Here is a 23,327-nt window from a genome sequence, read left to right as displayed (position 1 = left end):
GAAATCTTTGCAGCCCTTGACAGGGTAAGTCTGCGGGTGCAGGGCACTGCAGGCGGAGTTGCTGGAGGCATCTCCTAAAGCTGGCACAGCCACAGCTTACGGGATCTGTACATGTGGGAGCTCTTGTCAGGCACTTTGAATAGCTGTGAAGGTGGGTGTGCAGCCAGGGGTGCCCAGGGCTGTCCTTCAGAGCAGGCTCCCTGCACCCCAGGGGTCTGTGTGCCGGGGCAGGGACTCCGCCACCTGCCAGGGTCAGCTCTCAGCCTGCCTGGGAAGCCCACCACATCACTGTGGGGAGAAGTTCTGCATGGAAGGAGCATCCCCCGGCGGGGCAAGGTCCTGCTGCTGAGAGGGTTCTGCGTGGCTGAGGGCTGCTCACAGCTGCAGATCACTGCAGGACATTCCCTGGAGACTTCCAGAAGCACAGCAAGGAGGGGGCCAATGGTGATGATTTTTGGTCTGGTGTCTTCTAACATCTCATTGGATTCTTTTCCAGCCTAAAGGTTTCAGCAAATCCAGCACCTCATGCTAAGTAGAGCTAAGCAAGCAGCACAAATCACACCGAATGATAATCCTAAATCATTTATTCTACTTAAAACGTATGTATTTATGCTGAACAATTAATATCCCGCAAGGAGAAGGAAGGAGCACAGGGTCTCCCTGCCCTGCTCAGCCCTGGGCAGCCCCAGCATGACGTCAGAGGTGACACCACTGTGAGGTCACAGCTGGCTGCCTGCACAGCGCTGTGGCGTGTGGGGCAGGAGCCCACAGTTGCCCTGTGGCTGCGGCCCTGGACAGGCTCCTGCTGGCTGCGGCGAGAGGCTGCTGCTGGAGCTGGTTTTGGGGACAGGACACGCCCTGGTCTCTCTGTGGAGACATCTGCTGAGCATGTGCCTCTTGGCCGCGTACGTACGACATGTTTCTGCTGCGGATGGGGGGTAGAACGGGGGTGTCTGAGGGCCGGTGCCAGCAAAGGGCAGAGCAGAGGGTGCTCCCCAGCCAGCAGCCCGGGGCTCCCAGTGGGGCGCCTCAGCTTGGGCGCTGCTCGTGCTGTGGCCATTCTCAGGGGAGCCAAGAGCAAAGCCCCTCGGCAGCCATTTGCTGCAGCCCCAAGCTTTGGCTGCGGCAGGACAAACTGCCCCGTAGCCAGACGCTCGGGTGCAGAGCCAAGCCTCCGCAGGGCAAGGGTTTTCCCCAGTTCAGGCAAGAGACCACGCCGGTCTGTGGAGGCCTCTGGGAGGAAAGGCGGACAAGGCTCCTGCGCTTCCCAGCTCTGCGGGAAAACACTTGCCCTAAGAGGGATGTGTGTGATGGCAAGGGAGAACAGGCCTGCTTCCTCAGCCAGAGGGAGAGCAAGGTCCGCACCAGAAAGACTGCTGGAAAGCACTCTTCGTGTGCTCGACGTCTTTGCTTCCTGGGATGATCTTCCTGGAGACCTTCCTTTGGGGAAGAGCTGCCGGCAGCGTTGAACGATGTGGACAGAAATCGTGTTCCTGCTGGACGCTGCTCTGTCAGTTCTCTGTCAGCAGCAGGCTTCCAAAACGGTGTCTGTTTGGCCTGAAAAGGGAAATCCGCCTGTGAAGGGGTTTGTCCAAGGCTTGGATCATGACAGCACCAGGACTCCCTCTTTTTCAGGCAAAAGATGGCCCTGCAGAAGAAGGCGTTCTTGCAAGTCTTCTTGTTGCTCCCCCTGGCTCTTGGTGAGTTTTCATGAGCAACCATCTGAGAGCGACAGCCTGGCTGGGCTGGACGCCACCTTTCCTTTTGGGCCAGTATGTGCGGAAACTCCCGTGGCCCAAGTGCTTCCCAAGCAAGTCCTTGAGTGGGACTGCCTTCTGGGCTCCCAGTAAGACTGGTAGCCTCCCAGTCACACTGCTGCCCTGCCTACCGGACCACAGGGCTCACTTAGTCGGCACCTCTGCGAGAGACGGGGGTAGCTCTTTGCAAGCCTGACCTGGGGATTCCCAGAGGGCAGGGGCCATGCAGGGGGACCGATGGAGAGGTACCTCTCCTCGCCCAGCAGCCTGGTCTCGGTGCTCACTGGGGCAGTGAGGGGAAATGGGGAATAGCTCTGGGGCACCGAGCACACCTGAAGATCACGGCTGCGCAGTCCGCTCAAGCCCGGGCTGATGGCCCCCGGTCAGAGGTGTGTCCTCTCCCTGCACCCCACGTCCCCCCGCCTCCTCAGCTCACCTGCTGCCCCAGCCCCAAGGCAACAGGGACAGACAACGCCACTGCAGGCATCGCCAGCACCCCCGGTAAAATAACTGTCTCTTGCTGATGTGAATTGCAGCTGATGTTCACTGCGGGACCTCGCTGACAGGCCTGAAGCCCCTGAGGTAAGCGATGTTTCCTGAGCTGGAATTGGGTCTGTGCAGAAGGGTCAGACGACCTCGTGTCCCTGCACCCATTTGCCTGAGAGCCGGGGCTCCCGCACGGCCCTTCCTGCCTTTGCCTCTTGCGCCAGCTGGTGCGGAAGGGAAGCGCTGGCAAAGCAGGGAACGCACGCGTGTCTCTCCTCCTTGCTGAGCTCAGAGGCTCCCAGTGGGGTGGGCAGCTCTCTGACAACATCTGCTTTCCTGGTTCCTGCAGGAACTGCCCGGTTTTAATGGCGCAGCAAACTCAAAAGATGCAGCTAATGCTGGAGGAGGTGGCTCGGCTGAGGGCAGAGATCAGCAGCGTGAAGCAGGTGCTGCGGCGTGTTGGGGAAGGAGGCTTGGCTGGGCAGAAGCCCTTGGGGCTGTGGGTGTGTGGGACTGCTGACTGCAGTCAGCCAGCCTTTGCCCCAGGGGCCTCCTGGGCTGCACAGGCCCTTCTCCGGCCCCACTTTCACCGGCCGCTTCAGGCAGCGCAGGACTCCCTTGGCACGCCAGCACCTCTGGCTGCTCTGGCTGGGCTCCTCAGGCAGGGGTGGGACCCAGGCACGCTCACGGGGGGCCAGCCATCGCTGGCAGGGCTTGAGTCCACCTTCCACCTGCCCTGGAGAGTGTGGAGGATGGGGACGAGGGTGTGGGGACCCTCATCAACCCACCTCGGGGCCGTGGCCATGGCTGTGGACACAGACACTGTTCCTCAGTCCTGCAGCTCCGTGGAGAGGGTTTGCCTTGCCTTTCTGACAGTGGCCCTTTGCCGCTCCGGGCGCTAGTAGCCACGCTGAACGTTGATGTGCTCCTTTTCTCTGTTTGTTTATGGCGTTCCCAGGAAGTCGAGGAAATGAAGCAGGCAGCATCTGAGAGGGCTTTGGAAGCCTACGTGGAGATGTCTGACTGGGCCCTGCAAAGCTCTGGTATGGACACAAGCAGCCCCGTCTCCTTGCCCTGCGCTTGTCTGCAGCCCTCCCCAAAGGCGCCTGCGCTCCAGGCGCTGCTCTCCAAAGTGGGGGAGCTGAAATGCTTGGGGGGTCCCAGGGCAAGGCTGTGGCAGAGCAGCTCTCTCAGACTCCCTCCCAACCCTGCCCTCGGCATCCTCACGCTGCCTCTGGCGCTGCCCCCGCACGTGTTCCTGTGCGGACGGAGGGGCTCTCTTCCTCTCCTCAGCATTGGAAAAGGAGATGGCCGGGCCGTCCTTGGCTGCCCACGCAGCAAGCCCTCAGCTTGGGTCTGCTGCCATTCACATGGGCACCGTCTGTCTCCCAGAACCCTCAGACCTTCTCCTGCTGGCGCTGGGAGTGCAGCAGTCACCAGGCACGTGGCCGCTGTCATTCCCCTGCGCGGCTGGGCAGCTGGGCAGCCCACCAGCCTGGGACGAGGACAGGACTGACAGAGGCGCAGCTGGCCGGCGGTGTCAGAAATAGTGTCTGAGCACCAAGCCCTCCTCGTCTGTGGCCTCTTGCAGTCGTCTGCTTTCCCTTCCCTGCAGGTGCCAGCATTGACCTGCAGAGAACTTCGGAGACCTACACCTGCAAAAACGACTGGTTCTGGAGGTTTATTGAGTTCTTTTGCACTCCCCGCAGTCCCGATCGCATTTTGCAGGTATTGTAGCAGAAATCGAGAGGGAATTCTTTCCTTTCTTCCTGTGAAGTTGGAGACTGACCTCAGGGCTCTCCCTTCGGTCCAGTGTTGCGCCGTCTTGGGGGTGGGAGGCGAGAGGTGGGGGGTGCCCTGCAGAGCCCCTGGGCAGGGATGTGTTTCTGCAAGGCCCTGACTAGAATGGTTTCGTAACCGCTGTTCTCCTCTGCTCCATAATACTGACAGCCCTGGCAAAGGTCGGTCAGGGAAGGAGGCCTCCTGCTTCTGTCCACTTCCTCACACACACCTCATTTTCAAGCTGAAATAGACCCCACAGACACACCGGTGCCTACGCTTCAAGCTACGTGGGCAGTTGTCTTGGCCCCAACACTCTCTCACGCTTCATTGCTCTGGCTTTCTGGTTGCAGCCGGATGTTTCCCCAGGAAACTGCTGGCCTTTCCCAGGGCATCAGGGCCAGGTGGTCATCAGGTTGCCAGCGCGAGTCCACCTGACTGCCATCACTGTGCAGCACATCTCCAAAGAAGTCTCTCCATCTGGGACCGTCACCAGCGCCCCCAGGGACATCGCTGTCTTTGTAAGTCTCTGCTGGGTGCTTCTGGTGCGGATCTGGTCCTGGGGGAAAGCCATGACAGGGTCTTCCTTGCTTTTGTGCCTCCTCTGAGGTTGGAGTCCCGGTCTCCTGAGCACTGCAGGGCCCTGGTGAGGCTCTAGGAGTCTCCTCCTAAGGGCTCTAGAGGTCTCCTCCCTCTTAAGACTTGTTCTGGCCAAGCAGCTCAGGGTTCTTGACTAAAACTCAAGCGGAGCCTGAGCTCCACCGTAACCAGTGCTAGACTAGGGCTAGAGCCCCAGGGGAGGGTGGGTAGGTAACAGGGCTGACCCAGCACCTACGTTCCCTCTTTGTCGGGACGAGTCTGAGCTGCTCTCCTTGTGCTTTGCCCCACAGGGAGTGGATGTGGACGGAGAAGAGGAAACTCTCCTGGTGACCTTCATGTACGATGTGGCAAAAGAGGCCATTCAGACCTTCCCTCTGAAGGTGCGATGCACGCACGGTGTTGGGGGAAGATGCCAGGGAGCAAAGCAGGTTTGCCTGCAGGGCCATGGCAGGAGGAGCGTGAATGCTTTCTCCCTGGGCAGAGGGGGCCTGGGTCACCGCCAGGAGAGAGCTGGTGGGGTTGGGAGGGCTGAGTGGCACGCGGTGGTGCTAGCAAAAGGACAGTGAGGGCAAGGTCAGGCCCGTGGGAGCATGAGTCCCAAGAGATCCCTGGCTGCCTTCAGCAGAGCCCGCTGCACACGCAGCCACTGCACCCGAGCAACGTCTTTGTGCCATGGAGAAACCGAGACGCCCGCTGGAGAAAGCCGTCGGGCAGCACCCTGGCTCCATCCCGTGGCCTGCTGGCAGGCTGGACGGTGTCCTCTCCTCCCAGCATAGCATGCCCCTTCTCTCCCGCTGCTCTCACGCCTGCCCGCAGGAAAGCGGGCAGAGCAGACAGCGGGAGCTCGGGGGGGGTGTCACACCAGCTGCCCCACGCAAAGGAGCACCTCCCCGGCCTCTCTGCCGGCACAGAGCGAGGCGCAGAGGGAAGGGGCAGAGGGGAGGGAGGCTGAGCCCCAGCCGGGCCCATGCAGAGGGTGCCAGGTGCCTTCCCCCTCCCCGTGTCCCCAGCCTCCCCAGCACCCCGCTACCAGAGCCAGCCTCAGGTTTCCACAGCCGCTCCCACCCACTGTCAGGAGCTTGTTCCTGAGCAGGAGCAGGGCTGGTGGGGGGAGATACCTTGACTGCATTGTGGCTCTTAACACCTCCGATTCCTCTTCCCTCTTTTCCTCGCAGAACGCCCCGCATCCCAGAGCCTTCTCCTATCTCAAACTCCTTGTGAAGAGCAACTGGGGAAAACCAAAGTACACATGCATTTACCGAGTGCAGGTTCATGGGAAGATGGCAAAACCAAACAGCCTCAACTGAAACCAGAGACAGAAAAAGGACAAACATAAAAAAGAAGAAAAAGAATAATGTTGCTGCGACTCAGATTGGTGTAGAAGATTTGTCTCCTAAGTTGGGTGCACAATAAGGTCCATTGCAGGGAGGGCAGTCATGGGAAAGCAACAGAAGATCGGCGAGGAGGATTGTTAATACGCTCAAGTGACTCACAGCTGGGTGCTGGAAAACACATATATCACACTAATTGTTATTCAGTCTCGGACGCTTGCAAGAAAAACACTTGCACTTCGATAACATAAACCTGTGATGGACTCAGGGACACCTTATCCAGCCACTTGAGAATCCTGGCCTGGTGCTGAAGAAGATCAAAGCACAGTGGGAAAACGATGCCTGTTTGAACCCTTTAAATGCCAGGCAGAACAGGGAGTCCGTGCGTGCTCTTGCTCACAAGGACTCTCTCGCTGCCAAGGGCTCTTGCTAACAAGGACTCTCTCTCACTCCACGGTGCCCGCAGTCCCTGCTTCCGTGCCTCTGCCCGGGTGTTGCTTCGGAGATTCCCTGGTCTGTGAGGTATCGAGAAGAAACTTGTTCTTTGCCTTTCATCCGTGGTTTTGTGGTTGTTCCTGCGTCCTGCCCGCATCGGCTCACACAGCGGGGTTACAACCAGGGACTGAGTCTGGTAAATAGGTAAACGTAGCTCCTTGTGAAGAACAAACAGCGAAGAATACCACATCCCCGAAGAGACTGGAGGGACCGATAACAAGCTCGCAAAATAAATGGGGGAGTTGCAAAAGCTGCTGCATTTATCTTCCCCAGTCCACACAAAGAGATTCCTCTATTATCAGCTCAAACCAGCCACCGTACACCACTAGGAACCACCCAAGACCTACCATGAAGCCCCTAACAGAGTTAATATGCATGTGCCAAGGGGATGTGAATATGGAGATGAGTTCTGGAAATGTAATGAACATGGCAATGAGTGCTGAGACATGTAACGACCACGCATATTCTGTATGGATGTAAGTCTCTGTGAATCTCACATTCAGTGGACATGTCAGGTGGAGAGATCCCCCACGTCCCCGGTGCTGAATAAAAGAATGCCTGCTTCTTAAGACTACATCGGTGTTAAGAAGTTCATTCCCGATTTCGGTGACAGTTTCTGGCGACCCAGATGGGACTCTGCCTCTGAATCTCGACAGATCCTTGGAATTGCAGGGCCTCCATCCGGCACCGAGGGATTCTCAGGGAGAACCTCCGATCCCCGGACCAAAGAGCTCCGAGCAAGGCCCCTGGAAAGGTGAAGGCATTCTTTTCTTTAAGGGATATTAAGGGTTGCCTGTCCATAAGGCGAGGCATAAGCCTCGCAGGGTTGGGCTGTAAAGGTACCTAAGGGAAGGAGTTGGTCTCACTGGATGAAAGCCTGTGAGAAACGCGGCTGATAAGCGTAAAGGTATTGTCCTCAACACCAGGCGGGGAAGGGCCGCACCAAGAGCAAAGGTCTGGTATAAAAGGTTCAGGCCCTAAGGTTTTGTTATTTTGTCTTGTGTAATAAGTGCTATGTTCAGTTGTCATTTTTCTTTGTGTTTTGTGTTGTTCGTTCTACTAGTACTATCCTATAATGGGTAGCAAGCCCTTGGCGGAAGGGGGAATTTTGAAAAAGTCTCCTTTAGGTTGTATACTCCTTTAGGTTGTATACTGAAGCGTTGGAAACAAATAGGAGGGGACCCGCTCACGAGAAAGCAGCTGATTGAATATTGTAACAATTGGTGGCCGTTATGTACTTCAGAAGATCAAGAAAAATGGACAAGAAATGGGACTTTAAAATAGAATACAATTTTACAGCTTATGTTATTTTGTAGCAGGGAAAACAAATGGGATGTATGTAGATTTGTTTTTCACTTTAAGAAACCACCCAGAGTGGCAGAAGGATTGTGGGCGATAACCAGATATCAGAGACGGTTATTCGGAATGAGACATGCTACGCCAAAAGCCATTAATTGGTCAAAATCGTATGAGGTTAAACAAGAACCAAATGAATCGCCACCTGCATTTATGGAACGAGTAAAGAATACTGCTAGGAAATACACGAACGTGGACCCCGAGAGGAGGCTGGGCAATTGGCCTCTATTTTTATGGGACAATCTGCCCCGGATGTACAAAAGAAACTCCAAAAGTTAGAAGGAGAAGATTCGAGGGACTTGGGAACATTGGTGTAAGTAGCTTGGACCATCTAGAATAACAGAGAAAAGGAGAGGGAGAATCAAAGAGAAGGGAGATTAATTGCCGCATTGACGGGAGTTGCTCCGGGAAGAATGAACGGGGCCCGGGGAAGTAGAGGAGGCTACAGAAGAGTTGGGAAGGAACTCGTTTAGCAGAAGCTCAGTGCGCGATCTGCAAAGAGCGAGGACATTGGAAAAACGCGTGCCCTAGAGTCAGTAACCAAGGCTCGATCCTGCAGCCTGTCAAGGTGATGGCTTTAGGTGATGGTTTAGGGAAGCGTTGCAAAACAGGTAGTAATAAGTCACCTACGTAAACAAATCAATAGCAGGCATGCATCGAGGATTGCTGAAGAGGAAAGTTCATCTGGAGGGCAACTGACGGAGAGGAAGATACGACCACCAGATGAAGTAAACGACCACCAGAACGACTGTGATGCGCGAAATGACTTGCCTCATGATTGTGCAATTGGTTCTGGGAGGGGGCGTGCTTATGTTAATGATTTAGGGAAAACGAATGAATACGTAACAATTTTGTAAATATAAATGGCTCAAAATAAGATCATTGTGGGAGCACTTATGGTGGAAAATCCCCAGTGCGACCGCAGCGCTGCTAATAAAGAATACCTGCTCTACAGGACCATCTGCTGTTGAGTTTATTTCTTTGCTTCAGCTCGTCTCTGTAATCCTGAAAGTTGAAAATATTATAACCATCTGATTTAGGTGAGACCCCCAAAGAGTGACCTTTGGAAGTCTCAAAGAGGGGAACTGTTACACCCAGGGACTGAGCGTCTGGTCAATGGTACTTGACTCCTCCCTGAGGAGGGGTTCAGAAAGCCCGGGGGGTCCTTTCTGAGCCCCGGGACCCAACGGGAAGGTCTCCCTGACGGCTGGTCTGACCCCGGCCCCTGTGCAGTAAATAACCAAGTGTGCCCTTCCAGCGTGTCACAGAGTCATGGAATGTGTTGGGTTGGAAGGGACCCTTAAAGGCCATCTCGTCCAACCCCCGGCAGTGAGCAGGGACGTCTTCAACTAGATCAGGTTGCTCAGAGCCTCATCCAGCCTGGCCTTGGATGTCTCCAGGGATGGGGCCTCCACCCTCTCTCTGGGCAACCTGGGCCGGTGTCTCACCACCCTCAGTGTAAAGAGCTTCTTCCTAATGTCTGATCTAAACCTGCCCTGCTCTAGTTTAAAGCCATTGCCCCTCGTGCTGTGGCTCTGTGCCCTCGCAAACAGCTCCTCCAGCTCTCCTGGAGCCCCTTCAGGGACTGGAAGGGGCTCTAAGGTCTCCCCGGGGCCTTCTCTTCTCCAGGCTGAACCCCCCCAGCTCTCTCAGCCTGTCCCCACAGCAGAGGGGCTCCCGCCCTCGGATCACCTCCGCGGCCTGTCTCGTAAAGCGCTGCCACATTCACCGCTGACTTTGTTAAATCGCTGGTTTATGTTAATAAATATTTCCCCACTTCTCTCCCACAAGTGAAGCCAATGGCTGCGCGCGCCACAAATTGGCCCTTGGTGCCGGGCTCCTGAAATGCCCCTAATGCTGCCACCACTCCCGGAACGCTCCCAGTGGCCACTCCTGTGCTAAAGCGCCACCGCGCAGGGAGCGGGGCGCGGCGGGGAGGAGTTGGTGGGATCGGCGGTGTGTGTTTGGGAGACCCCGCTTTCTGCCCCCAGTGGAGGGCGCGGGGCTGGGGCAGCCGGCAGTGTGGGGCCTGCGAGGCTGCCTGCGCCCGGCCGGTGCCACTTCTGCCGGGACGAGCCCAAATTCGGGGGTCAGCAGCATCAGAAGCTCCGCTGGAGGCAGCGCCTGTGCTGGAGCCATGGTGGGTGCACTCCTGCTCTCACCAAACTAGCTTGTTCTGGCATCTCTCCCCATCTACTCTCCTCAAGGATACAACATCCCAAGACTTCCTTGGATCCAACTAAGCCCAGCAGATGTCTAACCCATCCGCTTACAAAGCGTTTCAAACTTAGCTACATTATTCCAGTAAGGAGGAACCAGATGTTCTTTTCAACTGGGTATCAGTAAGGCCTGAGGGGCTTTCCACCCCAGCCTTTTGTGCTGTTCAAGGCTACTGTATCACCAGCGACGGTATCACCCTGGCAGCAGCCATTGGCACCTGCTGTTCTGTAACCTTCAGCAGTCCCACCACAGAAGGGTCAGCTGAAAGACCGGGTAAGGCAGACAGCTGTGTAATGTCCTCAGTCCCTCCAGCTGCTATACCAACAGCCCACCGATACGCTTTCGGGTCTTTGAAATACCCTCTCTTGAGCAAGTCTACGCCAAGGATGCACGGAGCGTCTGGGCCACTCACAATGGAGCGCTTCCGCCATTTATTCCCAGTTCGGCTCACTTTGGCCGAAGTACAGTCAGTTCTTGAGACCTGTCACACCAGAATCAGCAACAGATTTTGTCCCTTTATGAGTCAATGGCAATAGGGTACACTGTGCACCGCTGTCCACCATGTCTTTATGCTTTTGTGGCTCTAATACACGAGGACATCGAATCCACACAGCCCAATAAACTCGGTTATCCCTCTCCCCCTCCTGGCTGGAGGCAGGGCACCTCTAATGTTGAGGACAACATCTACAGTTAGCAGATGAGTTCCGACCCGGACCAGAGAACTGCTCCCTGGGCACTGGAGCAGCCACCCTCCTGGAAGAATTCTTTCTTCTATCTGTTTTACCTTGCAACTAGTGCCTGTAGGGCCAAGGTAGGTCCTTCATCCCACTTACTCAGGTCCTCTCCATAGGCACCGAGGTAAAACCACAAGGTGTCTCGTAGTGTCTTCTTTTTCTTCCAAGTCGGTCTCGTAGGAGGGCATCTTCTCCTAATGGCTGCGACATGGGTCCATGCAGGGGAAAAGCGGGATGTTTCTTCCATCCTAGACAGTTTCTCAAACAGTGTCTCCTTTTTCTCAATCATCTTCTCAGTTTTATCAGCTTCCCCGCTGCAGAGCTGGCCGGGGGCGGCGGCCAGGGAGTGGGGCTGCCGAGGGCAGCAGGGCAGTGCGCGCTATGATAAGTCTATGGGGCCGGATGGGATTCACCCAAGAGTACTCAGGGAGCTGGCGGGAGAGCTCACCAAGCCTCTCTCCATCATTTATCAACAATCCTGGTCAACAGGGCAGGTACCAGATGCCTGGAGGGTGGCTAATGTGACGCCCATCTACAAGAAGGGTCGGAAGGAGGATCCGGGGAACTACAGGCCTGTCAGCCTGACCTCGGTACCAGGAAAGATCATGGAGAGGATCATCTCGAGTGAGCTCTCACGGCAAGCGCAGGGCAGCCAAGGGATCGGGGCCAGCCAGCATGGCTTTAGGAAAGGGAGGTGCTGCTTAAATAACCTGATCTCTTTCTATGACCATGTCACCCACCTTCTGGATGCAGGGAAGGCTGTGGACGTTGTCTATCTGGACTTTGGCAAGGCCTTTGACACCGTCCCCCACAGCATTCTCCTGGAGAAGCTGGCGATCCATGGCATAGACGAGTGTACTCTTTGCTGGGTTAAAAACTGTCTGGCTGGCCGTGCCCAGAGAGTTGGGATTAATGGGGTGAAATCCTCTTGGCGGCCGGTCACCAGTGGTGTCCCTCAGGGCTCAGTTTTGGGGCCGGTTTTAATGTCTTTATCAATGATGTGGATGAGGGGATTGAGTGCACCCTCAGTAAGTTTGCAGATGACACCAGACTGGGTGGGGGTGTTGATCTGCTTGAGGGTAGGAAGGCTCTCCAGAGGGACCTGGACAGGCTGGATCGATGGGCCAAGGCCAACTGTATGAGGTTTAATAAGGCCAAGTGCCGGGTCCTGCATTTCGGTCACAACAACCCACAGCAACGCTACAGGCTTGGGGCAGAGTGGCTGGAAAGCTGCCCGGCAGAAAAGGACCTGGGGGTGCTGGTGGACGGCCAGCTTAACATGAGCCAGCAGTGTGCCCAGGTGGCCAAGAGGGCCAACAGCATTCTGGCTTCTACCAGGAATAGCGTGGCCAGCAGGAGCAGGGAAGTGATGGTGCCTCTGTACTGGGCACTGGTGAGGCCCCACCTCGAGTGCTGTGTTCAGTTCTGGGCCCCTCTGTACAAGAGGGACATTGAGGTGCTGGAGCGTGTCCAGAGGAGAGCGACCAGGCTGGTGAGGGGTCTGGAGACCAGGGCATATGAGGAGAGGCTGCGGGAGCTGGGCATGTTTAGCTTGGAGAAGAGGAGGCTGAGGGGAGACCTCATTGCCCTCTACAACTCCCTGAAAGGAGGGTGCAGAGAGGTGGGGGTTGGCCTCTTCTCCCAGGGGAATAATGACAGGACCAGAGGAAATGGCCTGAACTTGCGGCAGGGGAGGTTTAGGTTAGATATTAGGAAGAATGACTTTACTGCAAGAGCGGTCAGGCACTGGAACAGCCTGCCCAGGGAGGTGGTTGAGTCACCATCCCTAGAGGTGTTTAAGAAATGTCTAGATGTGGCACTTCAGGGCATGCGCTAGTGTGGAGATTGTAGGTTGTTTGGTTGGACTCGATGATCTCCAAGGTCTTTTCCAACCATGAAGATTCTGTGATTCTAAGATCAGGAGGGGGATGCCCTCAGCGTAGGAGCTTCCTTGGGGAATGGAGATCCTCTAGGGGCCGGGCAGCAGATTCGGTGAGCCCTTTTGGGTGAGGGGACACTGCAGGGTTCAAACAGACCCAGAAGTTTCTGTGGGTTCCTGGGGCCGGCTTCTGAGCACAGCTGCCAGATGTGCCAACAGAGGTGATGCTCACCTGGATCTCCTACATGCAATCAGGGAAAAAAGGATCAGGGCTGTGATAATGGAGTGGCAGCCTTGGCTGCAGTGTCCCTGAAGTAGCGGGTTCTCAGCTCCCCAGGGGAGCAAGCAAGGAGAGACACAGAGTGCAGACAGCAGGTCTCAGAGGGGAAGACTCTGAAGTAACAACCGAAAGGCCGCAAGAAGGTCTCCCCGGAGCCTTCTCTGCTCCAGACGGAACAGCCCCAACTCTCTCAGCCCGTCCTCACAGCAGAGGGGTTCCATCCCTCCGATCATTTCTGTGGCATTCCTCTGGCCCGTTCTGTGAGGCAGCAGCAGGAATGCAGGGAGCTCTGCCTGGGGACAGACAGACTCGGCTGGGAGCTGAGGCGTCAACAGGAGAGGACAGAACAACCTGGGAAACTGGCAGCTTTGTGGCGGGTGAACGTCTGCTCCAGACTTCATACCAACAAACAAGCAACAGCTAGTCAGGGATGTAAAAGCCAGGGCTAAGAAGGTAGAGTTGAGGCTCCTGAGAGAAAGGAAAAAGGCCGAGAGCAGGAGACGTCTGGAGAGCAGGCTTTGGCCTGCTGGGGGACTGGCTTGGAAGAATCCTGTGGGATACGGCCCTGCGGAGAAGCAGGGTGCGGAGGGCTGCTTGAGGATCTCCTCTTCACGCTCCACAATGGCCCGCCTTGACATTCAGAAAGGACGGCGTGGATGAGAAAGAAGCTGCTGACAAAACCCAAGCCTGAAGAGGAAGCACAGAGGAGGTGGAAGCTGGCTGCCTGCCAGCCTCAGGGGTTTTGTGTTTCCATACCGGAGACAGGCAGTTGTGTGTGCGTGTGCTTGTTTATGTGGGGGGGAACTGAGGGATGAGGAGATCCTGGGGCCGGCTTCTGGATAGAGGATGTAAAACCAGCTCCTGGAGGGATCCCTTTTCTCTGTGTGTCTCTACAGGTCTATATTTCCCACTGACGTAGTCTGCCATACAGGCAGCGCACCGTACCAATACCCTCCCTGGTATTTTGGTGATGGTTGTCACGGTACTTCCTACTTGAGTCGGAAATTCTATTGAACTAGTACCTCCTTTAATTGTCTATCGTGGCCTGCAACTCCTCAGGTTATCTTGTGAGAGACAGCACCACCAGGGTGAGCCATCAGCATAGAAACATTGACAGCTGAGCAAATGGATCTTCATTCCAGGGCAATGGAGCTTCACTTCAGGGGAACCGTGAGAAACTCTGGGATATGGCCAAGAGAAACCTCCAGAAGTTTACAAGGAGAAGTGTCCGGTCCTGCACTGAGGGGGAGGAAGGTGCATCAGAGCCCGCTGGGACCTAACGTGCTGAGCAGTGGTCCTGAGGAGAAGGTGCTGGGAACTGGAGTGGCCCCCCAAAGAAAAGTGTCCCCCTGCGTGCAGCTCCCCATTTTGGAGGAGTGGGGAGGAACTGGAGAGTGCCCAGAGGAGGTCTGCCCAGGTGTGGTTCAGCATATAGTGCACATGCGCTGCGTGGGGAGGCTGAGGAATGTGGGCTTCTTTGCCCCTTTGGCCCCATGGTGGAGAGGCTCTGGGCAGGACAGGGGTTGCTCGAAGGACAGTTTCAGAGATGATGGGGCTTTTCTTCTTCGTGGGAGACCGCATGAGAAAGAAAGAATGCCAGAACTTGTAGCTTGGGAGGTTTAAACAGGAAACGGGAGAAAGAAACGTCACTCCAAGGGCAGTGCTGTGGAAAAGGCGGCCATCCAGAAAGAATGTGGATCAGCCCGTGGCTTTGTGTCTAAAGACATATCCCCGAAGGATGGCGAGACTTCAGAAAGCTTAGTGAGTTGCTCAGGCGAGAGCAAGGTGGAGAAGCAGGGGAGATGTCTGCAGCCTGCAGGGAACATGCCCAGGTGTGGAACACAATAGGACAGCCTGCGGTGGTTTCAACAGTGTGGGGCTGTTGAAATGTGAAAAGCCCCCAAGAGATCCAAGGTCTTAATCTCCGTGTCTGTGACTGTTACCTCTGCCACTGATGCCTATAAGGAGTACAAGAGCCTGATGGCCTCCTCGTCCCCACCTGGGAGCCTGGGAGGTGTCCTGCTGTCATTCTGCACGTGTCATTGCACCTCCCTTCCCACATCATCCGCATGGAAGAGCAACTTGGAAGACATCATCCTGATTATGGAACAGGTCATCCTGAGTGCCATTATGTGGCACATGAAGAACAACCAGGCGATCAGGCACAGTCAGCATGGGTTCATGAAAGGCAGGTCGTGCTTGACAATCCTGATCCCCTTCTAAAACAAGGTGACCCGCTGAGTGGATGAGGGAAAGGCTGTGGATGTTGTTTACCTGGAGTTTAGTAAAGCTTCTTGACACAGTTTCCCACAGCGTTCTCCTGGAGAAATTGGCTGCCCATGGCTTGGATGGGCGTACGCTTCGCTGGGTGAAAAACTGCTGGGACAGCCGGGCCCAATGAGTGGTGGTGAATGGAGCTCAATCCAGTGGGCGGCCGGTCACAAGTGGTGTTCCCCAGGGCTCAGTACGGGGGCCGATTCTGTTTAAAATCTTTATCAATGATCTGGACGATGGGATCGATTGCACCCTCAGTATGACACCAAGTTGGGTGTGAGTGTCGACCTGCCCAAGGGTAGGAAGGCAGGAGAAGAGGAAACGGCATCAAGTTGCACCAGGGGACGTTTAGATTGGACGTCAGGAAAATTTTTTACACTGAAAGGGTTATTAAGCATTGGAACAGGCTGCCCAGGGAAGTGGTGGAATCACCATCCCTGGAGGTATTTAAAATTAGACGGGTAGACGTAGTGCTTAGCGACATGGTTTAGTGATGGTTTTTGTCAGTGTTAGGTGGATGGTTGGACTGGATGATGTGAAAGGTCCCTTCTAACCTAAGCAATTCTATGATTCTGTGACCCCCCAGTTTCTCTAGGAGGCGGTCTGGGCTACCTTCTTCCTCCAGTACCCAACTTGCAGACGTTCTGGTCTCTCTAGCGTCCAGTCCAGACTTAGGCCCTCAAAAATGACTTGCTCGCAGGTGTGTTTTACTCTCTGGTTTCTCTTGTTTGGTGTTTGCTTGTGATTAAACCACTACCATACACACCAATCTTAAGTGCACACCCGCCAGTCTCACCAGTTGCTGGTCCCCCAAAGTACAAAAGAACTTAGGGCTTGTGGTTCCCACTCCGGTTGCTGGCACTTGAACCTCCATCTGTGCATAGAGCAGAGATCTCCCTTGCCCCACAAAGCTCTTGGAAAGGGAGGTATTAAGAAAACAGGGCAGGCTGCGGTGATCCGTTGCAGGGCACAGCCAGGGAAGTGTCCTGACCAGCCATCTGGTTACACATGACCATCTCCTTTCAGCCCTTTTCTCTCTATTTTCCCATGGTCGTTCGTCTACAAACCTTTGATCCTTTCCTAGACATCCCATGGCAAGTCTTGCACAGTCCCCAAATGCACTTTCTGGCGTCCCAACATGAGTCTCAGACCCCGAAAGAAAAAAAACCCTCTTCCGTTGGCAAGGTCACCGTGCAAGGCTCTCCCATTGGCTCACTTAACTAACTGAATTGATGCAACTATGCCAGGACTTTCTTGGAAGGATTTTTTTTCCTTTTGGGTTTTGAATTGTTCCTCTGAAAACATTGCAACTTCTGTCCTAGAAATGGCAATCCTTTCTTTTTTATCTAAGGGTTGGAGACTAGGTCAGGTGAAAATCCCTATATGGTGTATGTAGGTGTTTGCAGCCTTGTGCAGGAGGAGTTGGGCATATTAGAATCCAAGCATCATAGAATGGTTCAGGTTGGAAGGGACCTAAAAGATCATCTAGTCCAACCCCCTGCCGTGAGGAGGGACGTCTTTCACTAGTTCAGGTTGCTCCAAGCTCCTGACCTTGGACACGTCCAGGGATGGGGCATCCACAACTGCTCTGGGCAACCTGTTCCAAGGTCTCACCACGCTCATCATAAAGCATTTCTTCCTTATGGCCAACCTAAATATAACCTCTTCCAGTGTAAAGCCATTGCCCCTTGTTCTGCTATTAAAGGCCCTGGTAAAAAGTCTCACTCCATCTTTCTTGGCCTATGACCACTGCGATTTCATCTGCAAACACTGTGGAGAGAGCCCAGAGATCTCCCAAGACAGGGTTTGGAGGCCTCAAGCACTTGACCAGTATCTAGAGGCTGAGAGCCCTGGGCTCAGTGGTTTGGAGACTGGGGACGGTATAGGAGGAGCCTGAGCGTGCTGGAAGGGTGCTTTCAGAGCTGGTGGAGCTTTTCTTCCTAGTGGAAAACAGCCTGAGAAAGAAAGAACTCCCCAACATGCAGGTGGGGAGGTGCAGCCTGGCCACGAGGAGAAAGAAACGTCACTCCAAGGGCAGTGCTGTGGTGCAACACGCCACCCAGAAGGAGTCTGGATCAGCCCAAGGCTTTGTGTTTCAAGGAAGAGCCAGGGAGGATGGAGAGATCTCAGCAAAGGAAGGTGACAGCAAGATGGGGCAGCCGGGTGGATGACTGCAGCCTGCAGGGAAAGAGGCAGAGGTGATGGGACACCGTAGGACAGCCTGTGGTGGAGAAGATAGAGGGATGTGGCAAAGCTGGAAGTCCCCTAACAGAGCCAGCCTCTTCATGTCTTGGGCTACGGCTGTTGTCTCTGCCACTGATGCCTCTGAGACAACCAGCCCTTCCAGCACTGGGGTCTCGTTGCCTCCTTGTCCATACTCAGGAGCCTGGGAGGTGTCGTACCATAGTCCTGCCCTTGGCATTGCACATCTCCACATCCCACTGTCCCAGGAAGAGCCCTGAGGAAGGAGTGAGGGAGAGGATCTCCCTTCCTGGGGGCTGGGGGTCAGGCCTTGGCCCTTTGGGCGATGGAGTCAGGGCTTGGCCCTTTGCATTAATGAAACACATCCACGTTTACCCAGCATCAGAGTCACCTTCAACTTGCTTTTCCCGACCTGCCATCGCTGCCTCCAGTTTTCTGCTGTAACCAGACCCTGGGGGCAATTCCTCAGTGGTGTCCCTCAGTGGGACCCATCAACACCACAAGAAACTTTGGAGTTTGAACCCGACTTTGACTCCTTGAGAGGTTCCTTCAACTTCCTCGCAGCGTCGGAGGTTCACGGACTGGGCCTCGAACCCACCAGAGGGGTCATTAAAACTCCTTGGGCTGGTCCTCTGCGTCTGAGCTGGGCTGGGCTCCTGGGATGGAGGGAGCTCACGGCAAGCGGGCAGCGCTGCAGAGAGACAGCTCTGCCCGGGAGCAGCTCCTCTGCCAAGCGCAGCAGGGCTGAGGGCACTGCCAGGGTGTCTCAGGGAGATGAGCAAGGCAGAGAGAGAGCTTGAAGGTGTCAGGATTGGGAGGACGACTGAGAGCTCACTGGAGGAGAAATCTTTGCAGCCCTTGACAGGGTAAGTCTGCGGGTGCAGGGCACTGCAGGCGGAGTTGCTGGAGGCATCTCCTAAAGCTGGCACAGCCACAGCTTACGGGATCTGTACATGTGGGAGCTCTTGTCAGGCACTTTGAATAGCTGTGAAGGTGGGTGTGCAGCCAGGGGTGCCCAGGGCTGTCCTTCAGAGCAGGCTCCCTGCACCCCAGGGGTCTGTGTGCCGGGGCAGGGACTCCGCCACCTGCCAGGGTCAGCTCTCAGCCTGCCTGGGAAGCCCACCACATCACTGTGGGGAGAAGTTCTGCATGGAAGGAGCATCCCCCGGCGGGGCAAGGTCCTGCTGCTGAGAGGGTTCTGCGTGGCTGAGGGCTGCTCACAGCTGCAGATCACTGCAGGACATTCCCTGGAGACTTCCAGAAGCACAGCAAGGAGGGGGCCAATGGTGATGATTTTTGGTCTGGTGTCTTCTAACATCTCATTGGATTCTTTTCCAGCCTAAAGGTTTCAGCAAATCCAGCACCTCATGCTAAGTAGAGCTAAGCAAGCAGCACAAATCACACCGAATGATAATCCTAAATCATTTATTCTACTTAAAACGTATGTATTTATGCTGAACAATTAATATCCCGCAAGGAGAAGGAAGGAGCACAGGGTCTCCCCGCCCTGCTCAGCCCTGGGCAGCCCCAGCATGACGTCAGAGGTGACACCACTGTGAGGTCACAGCTGGCTGCCTGCACAGCGCTGTGGCGTGTGGGGCAGGAGCCCACAGTTGCCCTGTGGCTACGGCCCTGGACAGGCTCCTGCTGGCTGCGGCGAGAGGCTGCTGCTGGAGCTGGTTTTGGGGACAGGACACGCCCTGGTCTCTCTGTGGAGACATCTGCTGAGCATGTGCCTCTTGGCCGCGTACGTACGACATGTTTCTGCTGCGGATGGGGGGTAGAACGGGGGTGTCTGAGGGCCGGTGCCAGCAAAGGGCAGAGCAGAGGGTGCTCCCCAGCCAGCAGCCCGGGGCTCCCAGTGGGGCGCCTCAGCTTGGGCGCTGCTCGTGCTGTGGCCATTCTCAGGGGAGCCAAGAGCAAAGCCCCTCGGCAGCCATTTGCTGCAGCCCCAAGCTTTGGCTGCGGCAGGACAAACTGCCCCGTAGCCAGACGCTCGGGTGCAGAGCCAAGCCTCCGCAGGGCAAGGGTTTTCCCCAGTTCAGGCAAGAGACCACGCCGGTCTGTGGAGGCCTCTGGGAGGAAAGGCGGACAAGGCTCCTGCGCTTCCCAGCTCTGCGGGAAAACACTTGCCCTAAGAGGGATGTGTGTGATGGCAAGGGAGAACAGGCCTGCTTCCTCAGCCAGAGGGAGAGCAAGGTCCGCACCAGAAAGACTGCTGGAAAGCACTCTTCGTGTGCTCGACGTCTTTGCTTCCTGGGATGATCTTCCTGGAGACCTTCCTTTGGGGAAGAGCTGCCGGCAGCGTTGAACGATGTGGACAGAAATCGTGTTCCTGCTGGACGCTGCTCTGTCAGTTCTCTGTCAGCAGCAGGCTTCCAAAATGGTGTCTGTTTGGCCTGAAAAGGGAAATCCGCCTGTGAAGGGGTTTGTCCAAGGCTTGGATCATGACAGCACCAGGACTCCCTCTTTTTCAGGCAAAAGATGGCCCTGCAGAAGAAGGCGTTCTTGCAAGTCTTCTTGTTGCTCCCCCTGGCTCTTGGTGAGTTTTCATGAGCAACCATCTGAGAGCGACAGCCTGGCTGGGCTGGACGCCACCTTTCCTTTTGGGCCAGTATGTGCGGAAACTCCCATGGCCCAAGTGCTTCCCAAGCAAGTCCTTGAGTGGGACTGCCTTCTGGGCTCCCAGTAAGACTGGTAGCCTCCCAGTCACATTGCTGCCCTGCCTACCGGACCACAGGGCTCACTTAGTCGGCACCTCTGCGAGAGACGGGGGTAGCTCTTTGCAAGCCTGACCTGGGGATTCCCAGAGGGCAGGGGCCATGCAGGGGGACCGATGGAGAGGTACCTCTCCTCGCCCAGCAGCCTGGTCTCGGTGCTCACTGGGGCAGTGAGGGGAAATGGGGAATAGCTCTGGGGCACCGAGCACACCTGAAGATCACGGCTGCGCAGTCCGCTCAAGCCCGGGCTGATGGCCCCCGGTCAGAGGTGTGTCCTCTCCCTGCACCCCACGTCCCCCCGCCTCCTCAGCTCACCTGCTGCCCCAGCCCCAAGGCAACAGGGACAGACAACGCCACTGCAGGCATCGCCAGCACCCCCGGTAAAATAACTGTCTCTTGCTGATGTGAATTGCAGCTGATGTTCACTGCGGGACCTCGCTGACAGGCCTGAAGCCCCTGAGGTAAGCGATGTTTCCTGAGCTGGAATTGGGTCTGTGCAGAAGGGTCAGACGACCTCGTGTCCCTGCACCCATTTGCCTGAGAGCCGGGGCTCCCGCACGGCCCTTCCTGCCTTTGCCTCTTGCGCCAGCTGGTGCGGAAGGGAAGCGCTGGCAAAGCAGGGAACGCACGCGTGTCTCTCCTCCTTGCTGAGCTCAGAGGCTCCCAGTGGGGTGGGCAGCTCTCTGACAACATCTGCTTTCCTGGTTCCTGCAGGAACTGCCCGGTTTTAATGGCGCAGCAAACTCAAAAGATGCAGCTAATGCTGGAGGAGGTGGCTCGGCTGAGGGCAGAGATCAGCAGCGTGAAGCAGGTGCTGCGGCGTGTTGGGGAAGGAGGCTTGGCTGGGCAGAAGCCCTTGGGGCTGTGGGTGTGTGGGACTGCTGACTGCAGTCAGCCAGCCTTTGCCCCAGGGGCCTCCTGGGCTGCACAGGCCCTTCTCCGGCCCCACTTTCACCGGCCGCTTCAGGCAGCGCAGGACTCCCTTGGCACGCCAGCACCTCTGGCTGCTCTGGCTGGGCTCCTCAGGCAGGGGTGGGACCCAGGCACGCTCACGGGGGGCCAGCCATCGCTGGCAGGGCTTGAGTCCACCTTCCACCTGCCCTGGAGAGTGTGGAGGATGGGGACGAGGGTGTGGGGACCCTCATCAACCCACCTCGGGGCCGTGGCCATGGCTGTGGACACAGACACTGTTCCTCAGTCCTGCAGCTCCGTGGAGAGGGTTTGCCTTGCCTTTCTGACAGTGGCCCTTTGCCGCTCCGGGCGCTAGTAGCCACGCTGAACGTTGATGTGCTCCTTTTCTCTGTTTGTTTATGGCGTTCCCAGGAAGTCGAGGAAATGAAGCAGGCAGCATCTGAGAGGGCTTTGGAAGCCTACGTGGAGATGTCTGACTGGGCCCTGCAAAGCTCTGGTATGGACACAAGCAGCCCCGTCTCCTTGCCCTGCGCTTGTCTGCAGCCCTCCCCAAAGGCGCCTGCGCTCCAGGCGCTGCTCTCCAAAGTGGGGGAGCTGAAATGCTTGGGGGGTCCCAGGGCAAGGCTGTGGCAGAGCAGCTCTCTCAGACTCCCTCCCAACCCTGCCCTCGGCATCCTCACGCTGCCTCTGGCGCTGCCCCCGCACGTGTTCCTGTGCGGACGGAGGGGCTCTCTTCCTCTCCTCAGCATTGGAAAAGGAGATGGCCGGGCCGTCCTTGGCTGCCCACGCAGCAAGCCCTCAGCTTGGGTCTGCTGCCATTCACATGGGCACCGTCTGTCTCCCAGAACCCTCAGACCTTCTCCTGCTGGCGCTGGGAGTGCAGCAGTCACCAGGCACGTGGCCGCTGTCATTCCCCTGCGCGGCTGGGCAGCTGGGCAGCCCACCAGCCTGGGACGAGGACAGGACTGACAGAGGCGCAGCTGGCCGGCGGTGTCAGAAATAGTGTCTGAGCACCAAGCCCTCCTCGTCTGTGGCCTCTTGCAGTCGTCTGCTTTCCCTTCCCTGCAGGTGCCAGCATTGACCTGCAGAGAACTTCGGAGACCTACACCTGCAAAAACGACTGGTTCTGGAGGTTTATTGAGTTCTTTTGCACTCCCCGCAGTCCCGATCGCATTTTGCAGGTATTGTAGCAGAAATCGAGAGGGAATTCTTTCCTTTCTTCCTGTGAAGTTGGAGACTGACCTCAGGGCTCTCCCTTCGGTCCAGTGTTGCGCCGTCTTGGGGGTGGGAGGCGAGAGGTGGGGGGTGCCCTGCAGAGCCCCTGGGCAGGGATGTGTTTCTGCAAGGCCCTGACTAGAATGGTTTCGTAACCGCTGTTCTCCTCTGCTCCATAATACTGACAGCCCTGGCAAAGGTCGGTCAGGGAAGGAGGCCTCCTGCTTCTGTCCACTTCCTCACACACACCTCATTTTCAAGCTGAAATAGACCCCACAGACACACCGGTGCCTACGCTTCAAGCTACGTGGGCAGTTGTCTTGGCCCCAACACTCTCTCACGCTTCATTGCTCTGGCTTTCTGGTTGCAGCCGGATGTTTCCCCAGGAAACTGCTGGCCTTTCCCAGGGCATCAGGGCCAGGTGGTCATCAGGTTGCCAGCGCGAGTCCACCTGACTGCCATCACTGTGCAGCACATCTCCAAAGAAGTCTCTCCATCTGGGACCGTCACCAGCGCCCCCAGGGACATCGCTGTCTTTGTAAGTCTCTGCTGGGCGCTTCTGGTGCGGATCTGGTCCTGGGGGAAAGCCATGACAGGGTCTTCCTTGCTTTTGTGCCTCCTCTGAGGTTGGAGTCCCGGTCTCCTGAGCACTGCAGGGCCCTGGTGAGGCTCTAGGAGTCTCCTCCTAAGGGCTCTAGAGGTCTCCTCCCTCTTAAGACTTGTTCTGGCCAAGCAGCTCAGGGTTCTTGACTAAAACTCAAGCAGAGCCTGAGCTCCACCGTAACCAGTGCTAGACTAGGGCTAGAGCCCCAGGGGAGGGTGGGTAGGTAACAGGGCTGACCCAGCACCTACGTTCCCTCTTTGTCGGGACGAGTCTGAGCTGCTCTCCTTGTGCTTTGCCCCACAGGGAGTGGATGTGGACGGAGAAGAGGAAACTCTCCTGGTGACCTTCATGTACGATGTGGCAAAAGAGGCCATTCAGACCTTCCCTCTGAAGGTGCGATGCACGCACGGTGTTGGGGGAAGATGCCAGGGAGCAAAGCAGGTTTGCCTGCAGGGCCATGGCAGGAGGAGCGTGAATGCTTTC

Source organism: Chroicocephalus ridibundus, chromosome 21 (genome assembly GCF_963924245.1).
Source record: "Chroicocephalus ridibundus chromosome 21, bChrRid1.1, whole genome shotgun sequence".
Classification (NCBI taxonomy): Eukaryota; Metazoa; Chordata; class Aves; order Charadriiformes; family Laridae; genus Chroicocephalus; species Chroicocephalus ridibundus.
Note: the sequence above shows the minus strand (reverse complement) of the source record.